The sequence below is a fragment of the Callorhinus ursinus genome, unplaced genomic scaffold (assembly GCF_003265705.2).
Source record: "Callorhinus ursinus isolate GAN/ISIS: 27379988/994484 unplaced genomic scaffold, GSC_fseal_2.0 scaffold11, whole genome shotgun sequence".
In the NCBI taxonomy this organism is placed as follows: domain Eukaryota; kingdom Metazoa; phylum Chordata; class Mammalia; order Carnivora; family Otariidae; genus Callorhinus; species Callorhinus ursinus.
Window position 1 is genome coordinate 55,556,935 of NW_027397073.1, and position 15,893 is coordinate 55,572,827.

At 37.3% G+C, this 15,893-nt stretch overlaps 1 protein-coding gene across 7 annotated transcripts in view; it reads right to left on the bottom strand.

Annotated features, from left to right (window-relative positions):
- L3MBTL4 (L3MBTL histone methyl-lysine binding protein 4) overlaps positions 1-15,893 on the bottom strand; it is a 508,459-nt gene that overhangs the window by 134,682 nt on the left and 357,884 nt on the right. The window lies entirely within an intron of this gene.

A 15,893-nucleotide genomic window follows, 5' to 3' on the forward strand; every position in this document is an offset into this window, starting at 1 on the left:
ACACACACACACACACACACACACACACACACACACACACACACACATCCCAACATGGCAGTTGCTACTATTATCTTAGTGCAATTATAATCTCCATCTAGGGAAGCGTATAGTCAAATGCATCAATATCTAGGCAGTCTGGTCTTCTTGAGGAATTTGCTTCCAATTTACTGTACATTTGCTGACGTATGACACATAAATTCTTTTTGGATGCATGAACATTTTCTTTTGTTATGTTAATGGCATGATAAAATCAGGGACCAATGCAGTTTTTCCTCTATTTTCAAGTAGATGGAGTTTTCCAGGAAGAGCCCATAAACAATCTAACCCCAGAAGGCCTTTAGTACCAACCTATACCTAGAATTGATCTTCTGGATGACACCAGCCTGCCCCAACAAGCCAGAGTGAATCTGAACAGGCAATAGGGATGATCAGCAGCCTTTGCTACAGACAAAAGAGTCCTCTCTACATGCATGTTCTGCAACTTGTAATACTTATTCAGTTATTGATTCAATAATCCATTAACTGAGCATCTGCTACATCATAGGCATTTGAGAGACTATAAACCCAGTGAAGGAGTTAGGACATATTTATAAATAAATATAATTTACAATAAGAACAAAAAAGCTACCTCTACTGAGTGTGTACTATAGGCCCATTAAAATTCAAGGCTTTTTACCTATATTATTTCTAATATTTATTACTAAATACCCAAAGATGGTATTAATATATTTATTGTGTGGGTAAGAAAACAGTCACACACAGGATAAGCAACTATCCCGAAGTTGCTTGGCGCTTTCTTGAGAAGCCTCAAAATAGATCACTTAATTAACTAGCACCAACCAATCAGGTGGGTAGAAGGGGGAAAAGGTTTTTAACATCATCAAGAGAAGAAACATGAGAGAAGTGTGGTATAACTCTTGTGCAATGAGAAGCCGAGGCAGGTGTTTACAGGGTAGAGCAGTATGTTTGCTGTGGCTAATGGCTAGGGGAAATCTGTCAGCATATGCTAGGTCCTGTGTGAGAGGCAAAGATGTGATCAAGTACTGTTTCCAATAACAATGCAGCAGGAGTGATCTGTTTAAGCTGCAGCATACGAGATCTAAGGGAATTTTAAGAAAGAACTTTCTGCAGATAAAAGTTGAAAGGCATAAGGCTATCCTAAGGGAAACTGGGAAATGTTTATTTCAAGCACAACTGAGTTTTCATTAAGATACTATTACTCAGAAAAACTTTGCTAGCCATCTAACATACTGTCAAATTGAGACTTTTAAATGATTTGTTACAGTCATGAATTTTCTTTATTTCATATCATTCCCCCCAACATGATTTGTGTTGCATGGCACTGATGCTCTCTTCCCAAGCCTTATTTGTCCAGCACTGTAGACGGTTGCCACAGACCCTCTTGTTCAAGACTTGCTTCAGTGGAGAGAAATTTGGGTTCCCTCAACCTTCATTCATCAATCGGTCCCTCTAGTCATCAGTCCCTCTAGTCATTCAGTCACTTGTTTATTACTTCTTCATTCCATTCTAGCCCCTCTGTGTCTCCAGCAGTGAGAAATGGAACACCCCAAGCATCGCTAGAGTGGAGCACCTCCTGATTCCACAAGGCAAGCCCGGTGAGAACGCATCTCCAGGTTACACAGCTCAGAATGAAGTGTGAAGTGTAAAAGAATATACTAAATGACAAAAACAGATGTGGCATACCTTGGTGAAGAACTCAAAAGACGATAATGTTGGGAGATGGAAGTACAAAAGAAGAGGGGATATTAATATCTCAGGTATAGTAGTCTGCGCCCCTTTCAACCTGTGCTGTCGTGCTGTGAACACATTTCCGTATAGCAACACCGTACTAACCTGTGCTCTGTGCAGAGAACACAGTTATGTTAAAGAGATGGCATCCCCAACTTTGGCCTGCCTTTCTGCAAATGTAGACCCTACTCATGTGCATGTGCGTGCATGTGTAACAGCATGCATGTGCAGAAATCCACATAAACCTAAACACATAGGAAAAAATCCACTGAGTTGGTTGTCCTAGGTGTGATAAAACTTTTTATTTTTTTAAAAATCTTCCTCTTTTTTTGAAAGATTTTATTTATTTAATTGAGAGGGAGAGTGAGACAGAGAGGGGGGAGGGGCAGAAGGAGAGGGAGAAGCTGAGCAGGGAGCTCAATGCAGGACTTGATCCCAGGACCCTGAGATCAACTGAGCCACCCAGGTGCCCCATGATAAAACTTTTTAAATCTTACTTTCGGCTTAGCTAAATACTGGGGAAAGGAGGTTCTGAAGATACAGTCTCTTTAGAAAACTGTTGACATAAACTGAAATTTCTATGGCCTAAAGCTCTGTCGGTCAAGGTAAAATGTCAGCTTCTGACTGATGATAAAGTAGTACAATCAAATTTCAGCTCATTAGGGCCAAGACAGGAGGTGTAGAAACTGCAGGCTGAGGGGGAAGCACTGAGCAGCAGTGTTGTGTGGAAGACATGGGTCCTTTGAGCAGACTATCTCCCCCGCCCTCCTAAATGAAGGGAGTGTTTGCTGTGTGCAGGAAAAGAAGGAAGAGACAGCAGGAACTAGTCAGTTCACCCATATGAAAGTGCAGTTTCTAAAAGACAAAGACAGTCGAATATCTGAATTGCATATGGTTTGACCAAGTAATTGGTAAAAAATGTCAGCCCCTAGCTCACCCACAGCAGCAAGGCCTATGAACAGAAGGTAAACACTAAGCAAAGCAAAAAGGTACCAGACAGTTGCAGACAAGTTTTAAAAGAGATTTTCTGACAGATCTAAAACTGAGGTCCTAGCAGTCCTCTTCATAAACAGAAAGAAACATAAAAATGATGGCAATTAAAAACACTAGTTTTGGGATGCCTGGGTAGCTCAGTCAGTTGAGCATCTGCCTTTGGCTCAGGTCATGATCCCAGGGTTCTGGGATTGGGCCCCGCATCGGGATCCCTGCTCAGTGGGGAGCCTGCTTCTCCCTCTCCCACTCCCTCTGCTTGTGCTCTCTCTCTCTCTCTCTGACAAATAAATAAAATCTTTAAATAAAATAAAATAAAAATACTAGTTTTGCTTTTCAGAATATTTAAGCATAATGTTAACATCTGAGGATAAACAGAGAAGTAAATGTAAATTTTATCAGTATACATATTTTTTCTTTAAGAGCAGCGCTCCTGACTGCCTTCGAGCTGCAACTGGGGAGGGCTGGCCCCAGCAGCACCTGGCAGCTGAGGCTGAATTGCTGCTTTCTGTGTCCGGCCCAGGACGGCCCTCTGCCTCTGAATTCTCCTCCTTCCTTTTGTGCACAGGTTGGTGAGTTTCCCCATGTTCCCAGGACCAATCCTGATCTGAGGCCAAAGATACTTTGTTAAACCCAGCCGTTCATTCTAGGGTTCAAAGGTCCACACTTGAAGCAGTGCCCAGTGCTGATACCTGTGCTCATGCCTTGTTGTTCATGAGTCTAGGTGGCCTCGCAGCCTCCGGGTCTCCTAGAGAGGCATATGACTTAGTCCTTGTTCCTAAATGCCTCGTCTGCTGCCACAGCTAGAATTCGGGGGCCCTGCTGGGACAGAAGCCCTATGTTCCCATTTTCTTCTTGGCCCCTTCCCAGGACAGGATTTCTGCCTCCCAATCCCAACCCAGGAGCGAGGGTCCACTTTGCAGATACCACCCGGCTAGTCCTTCATGTGCTTCTCACCCCGAATTACTCTCTATTATTGTGCTTTGCTCTCTAATTGGGATCCCTACCTGCATCATGGTTTCTCCCATCTGGCCCTGATTCTGAGTCTAGATGATGACTACTGATCACCAAACCCCCTGGAATCCGGTTCTGCTCGTTCTACTAGATTATCATCTTGTATCAACAGTGTGTTCATCTTCTCATATCCAAGCTGCAAATTTGGTTCCTGCTTTTCTTTGACTACGCTGTTCTGCTGAAAATGATGGGCCATGCTCTGTCAAATCCTGGGCGGTGGCCAGTTTGGGCCAAAAGGTTATAACTGAGTTGTCACGACTTACGTAATGGTAGGTTCCCAACCAGTGTCCAGCTACACCCTCAGGGCAGCCAGGAGGGGCCTGGGGAGCCAGAGTCCCAGGTCAGTCCTTCTAGCCTCTAGCAGCCTCCTCCAGGCTCTAAATCCCTTCTCATTCCCAAATACTGATTATCATTTTCTCTCTCTGTGTGACATGACATGAAAATGTTGGGAAGCATGACAAATTTCAGCAAAATAGCAAAGATGAAATAGTCCCTTCCGTGCTGTACTCCCAAACAAATAAAAACCAACAACACAGAGGTCAGCAGTATTTCGGGAAGAGTGTCAAGTCGCTGACAACCTTTCTCCTGATCCTGAAAAGAAAAGTTGCCAGAAACAGAGACAGTAGCTCCCAGGATGAGCCCTGCTCTAGGAATATGCCCTCAGCTAGCCCACCAATTAGAGACAGATCTTCCCTAATGCAACTAACGTACCCCTCAATGAGGCCTACTGTGCTTTAGATTTTAGTCTCAATCATTTTACTAGCCAACTACATACTCTTTTCCTTCTATGACCTAGAAAAGACGACACAGAAGAATCATATCTGAGCTGGGAGATTAGATTCTAAGTCTTCATCTATCTTCAAAAGACAAAGAATTACTTGTGGGAGTGGGTGGAGGCCTCCTGTTTGGAAGCATTCATGGAAGAGATGGTCTGTGGGGTCTGCTTCCCCAGAACAACAGGCAGCAGGGATGCTCAGAAAGGCCACCTCCGTCAGATCCTGTGAGAGGCCACAGGGATGGCGCAGACAAAGGGGGTCAGTGAGGAAATGGGAAAGGAGCTAGAAAATTAAATGTTGCCTGCCTTGCGATTCAACCTTGGGCCCCAAGGAGACATGAGCCATCCTGTGGCAGGTGCCTGGACATCACATGGGTCACATATGAAGAGCAGCACCCCCACCCTGCTACCCACCCCCCACACTCTTTCCCAGTTGACTCAACAAGGTTTGTTCTGTCGTTTGACTTTATGAAAATAAGCTACTCCTTCTCAGTCTTTAATACATGGGTAGTCTAAACTTGCACAGTGTAAGAATGCAAAATAAACATCGTTTTTTCTTAAGAAAATACTGATATTTTGGCCAAATGTCACTGAAACACATGATAAATACTGAAAGGCAGTTTGCTGAAATTATGGAATACCTCCAATAGTTTCTATAGAAACTTTTCAAAGCTAACATGACTTAAATTGTTGATGATTTTGCTTCTATGAGGATGAAGAACAAGCACAAATACTCAGGATGTTCATCACTACTGCTGACCAAATAAAACTAAGTAATGTTCTCAATGACAGAAAAAAAAAAGGAGCAAGTACAAATGATACATGTTGGAATATAGACCAGGAAGAAAGAAACATCACAGTTTAATATCTACTGAGGATGTAACACAATTTCTATTATATTATTCTCAAACACAGAGATGGGCAAAAACCAACTGGTATAGATATAAAATTCTAAGGTCTTGGGGCTAATTTTCTTCAAATTCAGGTGGTTTTAAAATGGAGGTGCCCCCCAAAAATAAAGTAAAATAAAATGAAGTTGCTCAAGACAAACTATGGGTAAATTTTCTCTGATTCTGACTAGTTTTTGCCCAGAAAATAGCTGATACCATCACTTAACTATCATTAAAAGCATTAGAAAATTGAATGCACATAGTAAGCAAAAGGTATAAATATTAAAAAGTTTCATAAGTAGAGTTAAAAGAAATTGACAGCTACAGAACTCAGAGTTCAAAAGGTTGGACAAAATAAATTTGCTTCTAAAAACACATTTCTGTGGGGGTAATGCAGCCCACGAAGTCATGCTAGATATTATGAACTTGCTAAAATGGGCAGTTAGGAAGTTGAAAGAGAACTGCTACACCCATAGAGCACTGTAATTGGTTTAGTAGAGTGCCAAGAAGCACAGGTTTAAGAATCAGAGGAAACTGAATTAAAGCTTTCAGTGCCAGAACCTTGGGCAAGCTATTCAATCTCTCTGTTTTTCACTTCTTCATCAAAAAATGGTGATGACACCTTTCTTACAGACATTTTTGTGAAAACCAAATGAGACAAATCAGGCGAGGTCCTGGTATCATGACTAGCACAAACTAAATGCTCGTGAATTTTTAATTTTAAAAAGGTCTATTCTGATGCAAAATATAATACTAATGATCGTATTTATTGTGGTTATTACATTTTCAGTTCTGTAATTTTTATTTGGTTCTTCATTGCTTAAAGCAACTTTATTGAGCTATGACTGACACATAAAAAGCTGTACGTATTTAGTGTATACAACATGAGATGTTTGGGATAAGTATATACCTGTGAAACCATCACCAACAAGGCCATAAATATACACATCACCTTTAAAACTCCTCCTGCCACCTTTAGTATTTTTTTAATTTTTAGTGGTAGGACCATTTAATGTGAGATCTACTCTGTTAGAAAATTTTAAGTGTACATAACAGTATTAGCTATAGGTACTGTGCTCTATAGTAGATCTGCAGTATTGATCTTGCATAACTGAAACTTTGTAACTTTTAACCTGTCACATCGCCTTCTCCCCCACCCCCCAACCTCTAGCATCCACCATTCTACTCTCTGCTTTTATGAGTCTATTTTAGATTCCACATGAAAGTGATATCATACCATATTTATCTGGCTTATTTCACTTAGTAGAATGACCTCCAGGTCCATTCATGTTGTAAATGGCAGACTAATTTTCTGTTGTATGTACATGTCACATTTTTTCAAACCATTCATCCACTGATGGACACTCAGGTTGTTTCCATAACCTGGCTATTGCAAATAATGCTGTAACAAACAAGGGAGTGCACGTATCTCTGATTCTGATTTCAATTCCTTTGGATATACACCCGAAGTGAGATTGCTGGGTAATATGGTAGGACTATTTTTATTTTTTTGAGGAAATTCCATACCATTTCCTATAGTGGCTGCACCATTTTACATTTCCACAACAATGTACAAGGATTCATTCCCATTTCTCATCCTCACCAACACTTGTTATCTTTTTATTTTTATTATAGTCATCCTTACCGGTGTGAGGTGATATCTCATTACAGTTTTAATTTGCATTTCTCTGATGATGAGTGATGTTGAGCATGTTTTCATGTACCCGTTGGCCTTCTGTGTGTCCTCTCTGGAGAAATGTCTATTCGGGTCCTTTGTTCATTTTTAAATTGGGTTATTTATGTTTTCTTTATGATTAAGTTGTATGCATTCCTTACATATTTTGGATATTAACCCCTTATCAGATATGTATGGTTTGCAAATACTTTCTCCTGTGAAAGTTGTCTTTTCATTCGTTTGTGGTTTCCTTTGCTGCACAGAAGCTATTTGGTTTGGTGTAATCCCATTTGCTTATTTTTGCTTTTGTTGCTTGTGTTATTAGTATCACATCCAAAAGATCATTGCCAAGACAAAGGTCAAGTAAGTTTTTACCTATGTTTTCTTCTAGGAGTTTTAAAGTTTCAGGTCTTACACTTAAGTTTCTAACTCATTTTGAGTTGATTTTTGTGTACGGCATAAGAGTCCAGTTTCATTCTGCATGTGGATATACAATTTTCCCAATGCCATTTATTGAAGAGACTATCATTTCTCTATTGTGTACTCTTGGCACTCCTGTCAAAGATCAGCTGACCATATATACGTGGGTTTATTTCTGGGCTCTATTCTGTTCCATTACTCTATGTGTCTGCTTTTATGCCAGTGGCATACTGTTTTGATTACTATGTTTTAATTATATTATAGTATAATTTGAAGTCAGGAAGAGTGTACTGCCTACAGCTTTGCTATTCTTGCTCAGGACTGCTTTGGCTACTCAGGGTCTTTTTTGATTCCATGTGAAGTTTAGGGCTGTTTTCTTCTATTTCTTTGAAAAATGACATTGGAAGTTTGATAGGGATTGCACTGAATTTGTAGATAGCTTGGGGCAATATGGATATTCTAACAATATTAATTCTTCCAATCCATGAACATGGGGTATCTTTCCATTTATTTATATCTTCTTTAATTTCTTTAATCAGTGTTTTATCATTTTCATTGTACATATCGTTCACCTCCATGGTTAAATTTATCCCTAAATACCTTACTCTTTTTGATGTTGTTATGACGTTTTCTTAATTCCTTTTTCAGATAGTTCATTGTTAGTATATAGAAACAGTTTTTCAGTGTAATCTTTACGTTTTCCATATATAAGATCATGTCAACTGCAAACAGAGATAATTTTACTTCTTCATTTCTGATTTAGATGACTTTCAATTTTTTTCTTGCCTAATTATCTGGGCAGGCCTTACAGGACTCTGTTGAACACAAGTGGCAAGAGTGGGCTTCCTTGTCTTGTTTTCGTCTTGGAGGAAAAGCTTTCAACTTTTCACCATAACTGTGGACTTGTCATGTATGACCTTTACTATGTTGAGCTATATTCCTTCTATACCTAAGTTGTTGAGTTTTTATAACGAAAGGATGCTGAATTATGTCAAATGCTTTTTCTGGATATGTTATGATCATATGATTTTTATTCTTCATTCTGTTAATGTGCATCACAGTTATTGATTTCCATTTGTTGAACCATCCTTGTATCCCAGGGACAGATCCCACTCAATCAGGTGTATGATCATTTTAATGTGCTCTTGAATTTGGTCTGCTAGTATTTTGTTGAGGATTTTTGCATCTATATTCACTAGGGATACTGGCCTATAAATTTCTTATAGTGTCCTTATCTGACTTTGGTATCAGGGAATTGCTGGCCTCATAAAATGAGTTTGGAAGTGCTCCCTCCTCTTCACTTTTTTGGAAGAGTTTGGAATTAATTCTTCTTTAAATGTTTAGTAGTATTCACCAGAAAGTCCTCTGATCCAGGGCTTTCCTTGGTTGTGAGATTTTTGATTACTCATTCAATCTCCTTACTCATTATTGGTCTGTTCAGATTTTCTATTTCCTCATGATTCAGACTTGGAAGGCTGTATATTTCTAGGAATTTATCTTCTAGGTTAGCCAACTGGTTGGCATGTAATTGTTCATATTAGTCTCTCAAGATCCTTTGTATTTCCATGGTTGCAGTTGTAAAGTCTTCTCTTTTCTAATTTTAATTTAGTCTTTTCTTTTTTCTTAGTCTGGCTAAAGGTATGTTACTTTTTATAATCTTTTCAAGAAGATAACTTAGTTCCATTGATCTTTTTATTGTATTTTGAATCTCTTTTTCATTTATTTCTATTCTAATCTTTATTACTTCCTTCCTTGTGCTAATTTTGGTCTTATTTTGTTCTTTCTTTCTTTTTTTTTTTCTAGTTCCTTGAGTTATAATGTTAGGATGTTTATCTGAGATTGTTTTTTTCCTCCATGTAGGCATTTATCAATACAAACTTTCCTCTTAGAACTACATTTGCTGCATCTCATAAGTTTGTTATATTGTGTTTCATTTTCATTTGTTTCAGGATTTTTTTTTTTAATTCCCTTTTGATTTCTTCTTTGAATTACTGGTTGTTCAGGAGTGTGTTGACATTCACATAGTTCTGAATTTTCCTCCTGTTACTGATTTATAAGTTTCATACCATCATGGTTGGATACCACATACAATTTCTATCTTATTAAATTTGTTAAGATTTGTTTTGTTATGTAACCTATGATCTATCCTGAAGAATGTTCAAAGTGTGCTTGAAAAGAATGTGTATTCTGTTGCTTTTGGACAGAATGTTCTGTATGTGTCTGTTAGGTCCATTTGGTCTATAGTACTGTTCAAATTCATTGTTTCCTTATTGGTTCTTGTCTGAACGATCTATCTGTTGCTGAAAGTGAGGTATTGATGTCTTCTACTATTTTATTGCTACCTATTCTCCCTTCACTTCTGTTAATGTTTGCTGTGTATATTTGGGTTCTCCAATGTTGGCTACATATTTATAATTGTTATATCCTCTTGATAAATTGACTCCTTTCTCATTATATAATGACCTTGTCTCTTATGATAGTTTTTAAAAAGATTTTATTTATTTATAAAGATTTTATTTATTCATTTGACAGAGAGGGAGCACAAGCAAGGAGAGCTGCAGGCTGAAGGAGGGGGAGAAGCAGGCTCCCCACTGAGAAGGGAGCCCGATGCAGGGCTCCATCCCAGGACCCTGGGATCATGACCTGAGCCAAAGGCAGATGCTTAACTGACTGAGCCACCCCCTAAAATTTTATTTTTTTAAGTAATCTCTATACCCAACTTGGGGCTTAAGCTCATAGCCCCGAGATCAAGAGTTGCACACTCCACTGACTGAGCCAGCCAAGTGCCCCCCTTATGACAATTCTTGACTTAAGGTAATTTTATCTGACATAAATCTAGGCACTCCTGCTCTCTTTTGGTAACCATTTGCATGATATATCTTCTTCTATTCTTTCCCTTTCAAGCTGTGTGTGTCCTTAAAGCTAAAGTGAGTCTTTTGTAGGCAGCAGGTAGTTGGATCTTTTTTTTAAAATCTATTCAATCAGTCTGTGTCTTTTGATTGGAGAATTTAATCCATTTATCCATTTAATCCATTTAAAATGATTATTGATAGGCAAGGACCTACTAGTGCCATCTTGTTAAGTGTTTTTTGAATGTTTTATAGTTTCTTTGTTCTTTTCTTCCTCTCTTGCTGTCTTCCATTGCAATTTGATTTGATTCTTTTATTGTAGCACTATACTTTGATTCCTTTCTCTTTATAGTTTGTGTATCCATTACAGATTTTTCTTTGTGATTTACCATAAGGCTTACATAAAACATACTTATAACAATCTATTTTAGGTAGATAATAACTTAAATTCCATTGTCTATAAAAACTCTATACTTTTTACTTCTCCCTCTCATTTTTTATGTTATTGATGTCACAATTTACATCTTTTTATTTTGTGTATCTATAATGGATTACTGTAACTATAGTTATTTTTTACTTTTTTTTTTTTTACCTTTTTTACTAGAGTTAAAGTGACTGATGTACCACCATTGCAGTATAAGAGTATTCTGAATTTCCAATTTATGCTTACTTTTACTAGTGAGTTCGATAATTTCATGTTTTCACACTGTTGATGCCAACATCAAAATGACACAGATGACAGAATTAGCTCACAAGAACTGTAAAGCAGCCATGATAAAAAAAAAATGCTTCAACAAGCAATTATGAACACACCTGAAACAAATGAAAAAATGGAAACAACAACCAATCCAGGATATATAAGGAGAAAGAAAACAGGGAATTTACCACTGTGTTGTTACTCAGGTAGTTCTGAGTTCTCTAGCTCTTCTGCCTACTCCTATTTGCTTTTCATAGGATTCATGTTTCTTTTATATACAATGTCCAAGTTTCAGCAGGAGTAATAGAGAAAAGTATGTCTGCTCCATCTTTCTGGATGCTAATGATCTCTTTAATGTTAAGAAACTTTATTAAAGGCTCCTATTTTCTTTACTTCTCCTTTTTTTAAAGATTTTATTTATTTATTTGACAGAGAGACACAGCAAGAGAGGGAACACAAGCAGGGGGAGTGGGAGAGGGAGAAGCAGGCGTCCCGTTGAACAAGGAGCCTGATGCGGGGCTGGATCCCAAGACCCTGGGATCATGACCTCAGCTGAAGGTAGATGCTTAACAACTGAGCCACCCAGATGCCCCTCTCTACTTCTCTTTTTAAGGGAATAATTTATTCTATCGTCTAAAGCACCTGAGGAATCCAGTGGCAAAAGAGGCTTTAGAGACAGACCAGACTGAGTTTCAATCCTCCTTTTACTGCCAGTCCTCACCCTCTATCAGTCATGGTCTCCTCACACGTAACATGAAGAATCACATTCCAGTCACTGTGTCAGTGTAAACGTTACACTGGATGCAGAGTGCTTAATAAAATAACTGGTCCATGTGCATTCAATGAAGGCTATTCCAACCTTAATTTTTCCCTCTGTAATTCATATTACTGTTAGTGATAGGAATCCGATTTCCACATTGTAGATGAAGTTCAGAAAAAGGGAGGTATCATTTCTTTCCTTCCTTCTACTTGTTATAAATGTATGCTGTTAGACCCAAATTGAAATTCTTTTGCATACAATCAAGGACCCCCTTGATCTGACTACCTTGCAAAGCCATCTCCACTTTATCCATAAAAACCTAAATTCTGGTCATATAAGAAAAATCAATGCTTTCTAACACAAAATTTCCAACTTCTATAAATATTTATATTATTATACTGTCATTTGTATACATGCATCTTCTCTACTATAAAGTTTTTAAAATAAGAGGCCATAGTTGTTCACATAAGTGTAACCTGAGTAAGACCGGGCTATCTTGTGCTTCAGCACCTCAGCAGCATATCAGTTGCTAAATAAATAACAGATATATAGATATAAAATTAACATACATATAATTTATCTCTTTATGGATGTCATTCAAATTGATGCCATACAGGATTTCAAAAGAGAAAGACGTGACCATCTCAATCAGTCCAGAGTGTCACTTCTTTAATCAGTGTCCTATAAGTCAGCCCATTTTGGCTCTTCGCTCTCCAGTCTTCCTACCTAGCTATCACAGATTGAATCCTCCTTCCTAAAAGCTGCCTCAGTTCTTAGAGAAAAATTAATCTAGCCTTTCTGGCATCTCTGTGCAACTGCAGAAGTGGAGAACCAGCCCCTTTCTGGAGAAGAATTTAGCCTTTATCACAACTTAGCCTACTGGGTTCCTAATGTGGTTTTTAAAATATTCACAGATTTGAAACTGAAAAAGGCTAGAGTGCATGCCAGTAATAGAAACCCTGCTGGTGTACACAGAAATAGATAAAAATTAAATGCAATCTCCATTTATTTTTGTTTCATTAGAGATATGAACTTGATCATTTCATTAATGTCTGTTCTAATACTAAAAAGTCAACTTATAACATATGACATTTACTTGGTATTCATTAGGAGATACCCTTTAGTTGAGTGTACAAAAATGTTGTTTTAACTATTCTGGTATAGGTAATATTGTTACTAAACTAGACAGGGAAGGAAAGATGCATCAAGAACGAAGGTTAAATTATATGTTAAAAAAAAAGATAGTAGGAAGGGAAAAATGAAGGGGGGAAATTGGAAGGGGAGATGAATCATGAGAGACTATGGACTCTGAGAAACAATATGAGGGTTCTAGAGGGGAGGGGGGAGGGGGGATGAGTTAGCCTGGTGATGGGTATTAAAGAGGGCATGTACTGAATGGAGCACTGGGTGTTATACACAAACAATGAATTATGCAACACTACATCAAAAACTAATGATGTAATGTATGGTGATTAACATAACATAATAAAATAAAATTTAAAAAAAAGAATGAAGGTTAAAAGGTGGTGTGTGTGTGTACTCTCTTTCCTCTGAAGTATTTTAGTGGTGGTTACTAGAAATTTTCAAGGTAGAATTTATTCTCAAAGAATGTGATAGTATGCTAAATAGCACACTAATGGCATTTAAAATTTTCTGCTGAAACCAGCTTAATATACTAAATAAATAATTTGTATAATCTATGCATGGAGAAGATCTGATGAGTAGAATCTGCAGTTCAAAAATTTTGAACAGAATACTGTCTACATGGCTAACATTAAGCAGTAAATTAAACAAAGTGGTTAATATCCTACATTAGTAATTCAATCAAAACAATTACAGTAACAAGTTTGTGTTTCTATAATTACAAAGAATATTTTTATTACTATATACCAGTTGTTTTCACCTTTTTAATTTTAATATTTTGGTTAAGTGTTATGAACATTTCAAGGTTATTTTTACAGCTTAAGTCATCAAACTACATTTTCAATTGGAATATTCTAATCTGAAATACATTTAATTTCTGCAAAGGTCTTTAAAGTATGTTTTCCTCTTTCTATAAATATGCATTGTTTTGAAACAAAATTTCACTCAGAAGGGAGAGCATTTTTCAGGACAGCTGTCCAAAGGGCATCTGGAGAATAATTCAACTTAAAAATGTTCCAAGTACAATTTTTTAAAAATTATCCATAAATTAAAGATATACATTTTGGCTATGGATCATAATGAAACAATTCCATCTTTTGGATGCCTTTAAATTTAATATACTTAATTTAAGTAAAATTGTAAAAAAGTTATTTGGATATGCATGAAGATATGTTTACATCTGTATTTATTTATATATACTTATAAGCATCTAACCCTTGTGTTAAATGCTAATATTGATCCAATGTCGAACAGGGCATTCAAATGTTGTTTTGGGACGTTCTTTCTCAAAATGATAAATTCACCGTCAACTTGACAAACCTATAAGCTAAGATTAGGAGTGAAGTCTGTATGACGGTAAAAGCAAAACCAAACCAGTCCATGTCAGAGGACAAGGCATCCTTCAATGACCTGAGCTAAGGAGTTCCAAACACTAACATATAAAGGAAAATTTACAGAAGTCCTTTTGCCCCTCCCTCCCCTGTAAGCCCTGCATTAGTCTTTTTGAGTACTACAAAGGCATACATTTTGGATCTCTATTTAAGAGGTGACCTTTTATCATTCCACGGTCTGCAAATAAAAACTCATCTGTAGGTTCAAATATGTGCAGGCAGACTCCATATTAAAGAATTTGATTGCCAATTCTCTTCTCTCTAAATTAGTTAACACACGAAAGGCAAATGTGTACTATAATTTAGTGTGTGTAAAGCAATATCTTCCTAGTTAGAAATAAGAACAACATTAGAATTAGAAATCTTTCATTAAATCTTGAAGGGAGCTGTTTAAAAACATGTTTTTTAAAAAAATAAAATAAAACAATCTTGAGATGTTAAAGATTGAGGCATCAATGTAATCATGGTTAAAAATGAATGTCTACTTCTTTCAAGAAAATATGATCAATACTACTTTTTCTACCATAAACTGTTCTAAAATATTGTTAAAGTAATTTAACTATTTGTTATTGAGAATCAACACAAAATATTTTCTAAAAGGTGACAGGTTAATCTAAAATATATACACGGCTGTTTTTATTTCTATTAAATTTAGGTAGTAAGATTCTTCAAAAATCTAAAGAAAGATACCACCAGAACACAAGTTAATTAGCCTAATATTCATAACAGGTTTTACTTCTATAGTTTTCCTTCTGCACTATACTTTGACTTAAGCTCTCTTCACATGTTAATTCATTCAATTTTCACAGTATCCTTCTTACTATCTGCATTTTATAGACAAAGAAACTGAGGCGCAGAGAGTTTCAGTCATTCAAAGCCACATAGTTAAGAAGTTGTAGAGATGGGATTGAAACCCAGGGAACCTGATGCCAAGATTTAGACTTTTTTTTTTTTCAAAATTTTATTTATTTGACAGAGAGAGACACAGCAAGAGAGGGAACACAAGCAGGGGGAGCAGGGGAGGGAGAAGCAGTCTTCCTAATGAGCAGGGAGCCCGATGCGGAGCTCGATCCCAGGACCCTGGGATCATGACCTGAGCTGAAGGCAGATGCTTAATGACTGAGCCACTCAGGGGCCCCCAAGATTTAGACTTTTAACTACTATGCCAAACTGCCTCTGGCATTAGATCTTTCTCTGAATGTATGAGAGAAAATATAAATTTGGGACCATCTGTCAAAATGCCTTGCACATACTAGGTGCTTTGCCAAATGGATACTGATGATATTAATATATTTATATAACATCTTTGGCATTGTTGATTATGTAGAGAGAGCAAGTGGGGAAATTAGACTACTTTAGGAATTTAAGCTGTTTGGTATTTTTTAAATTTCATTCTGAAATTTACTGAGTTGCCACAAGAAGAGAACATGTGCTAAAGAAGGGATTCTTTAGAAACAAAGGCACATCCCCTGCATGGAATGAAATGTAACGTGAAGAACCGGCCATCTGGATAATTTTTTATTGGGACAAGCTGTAA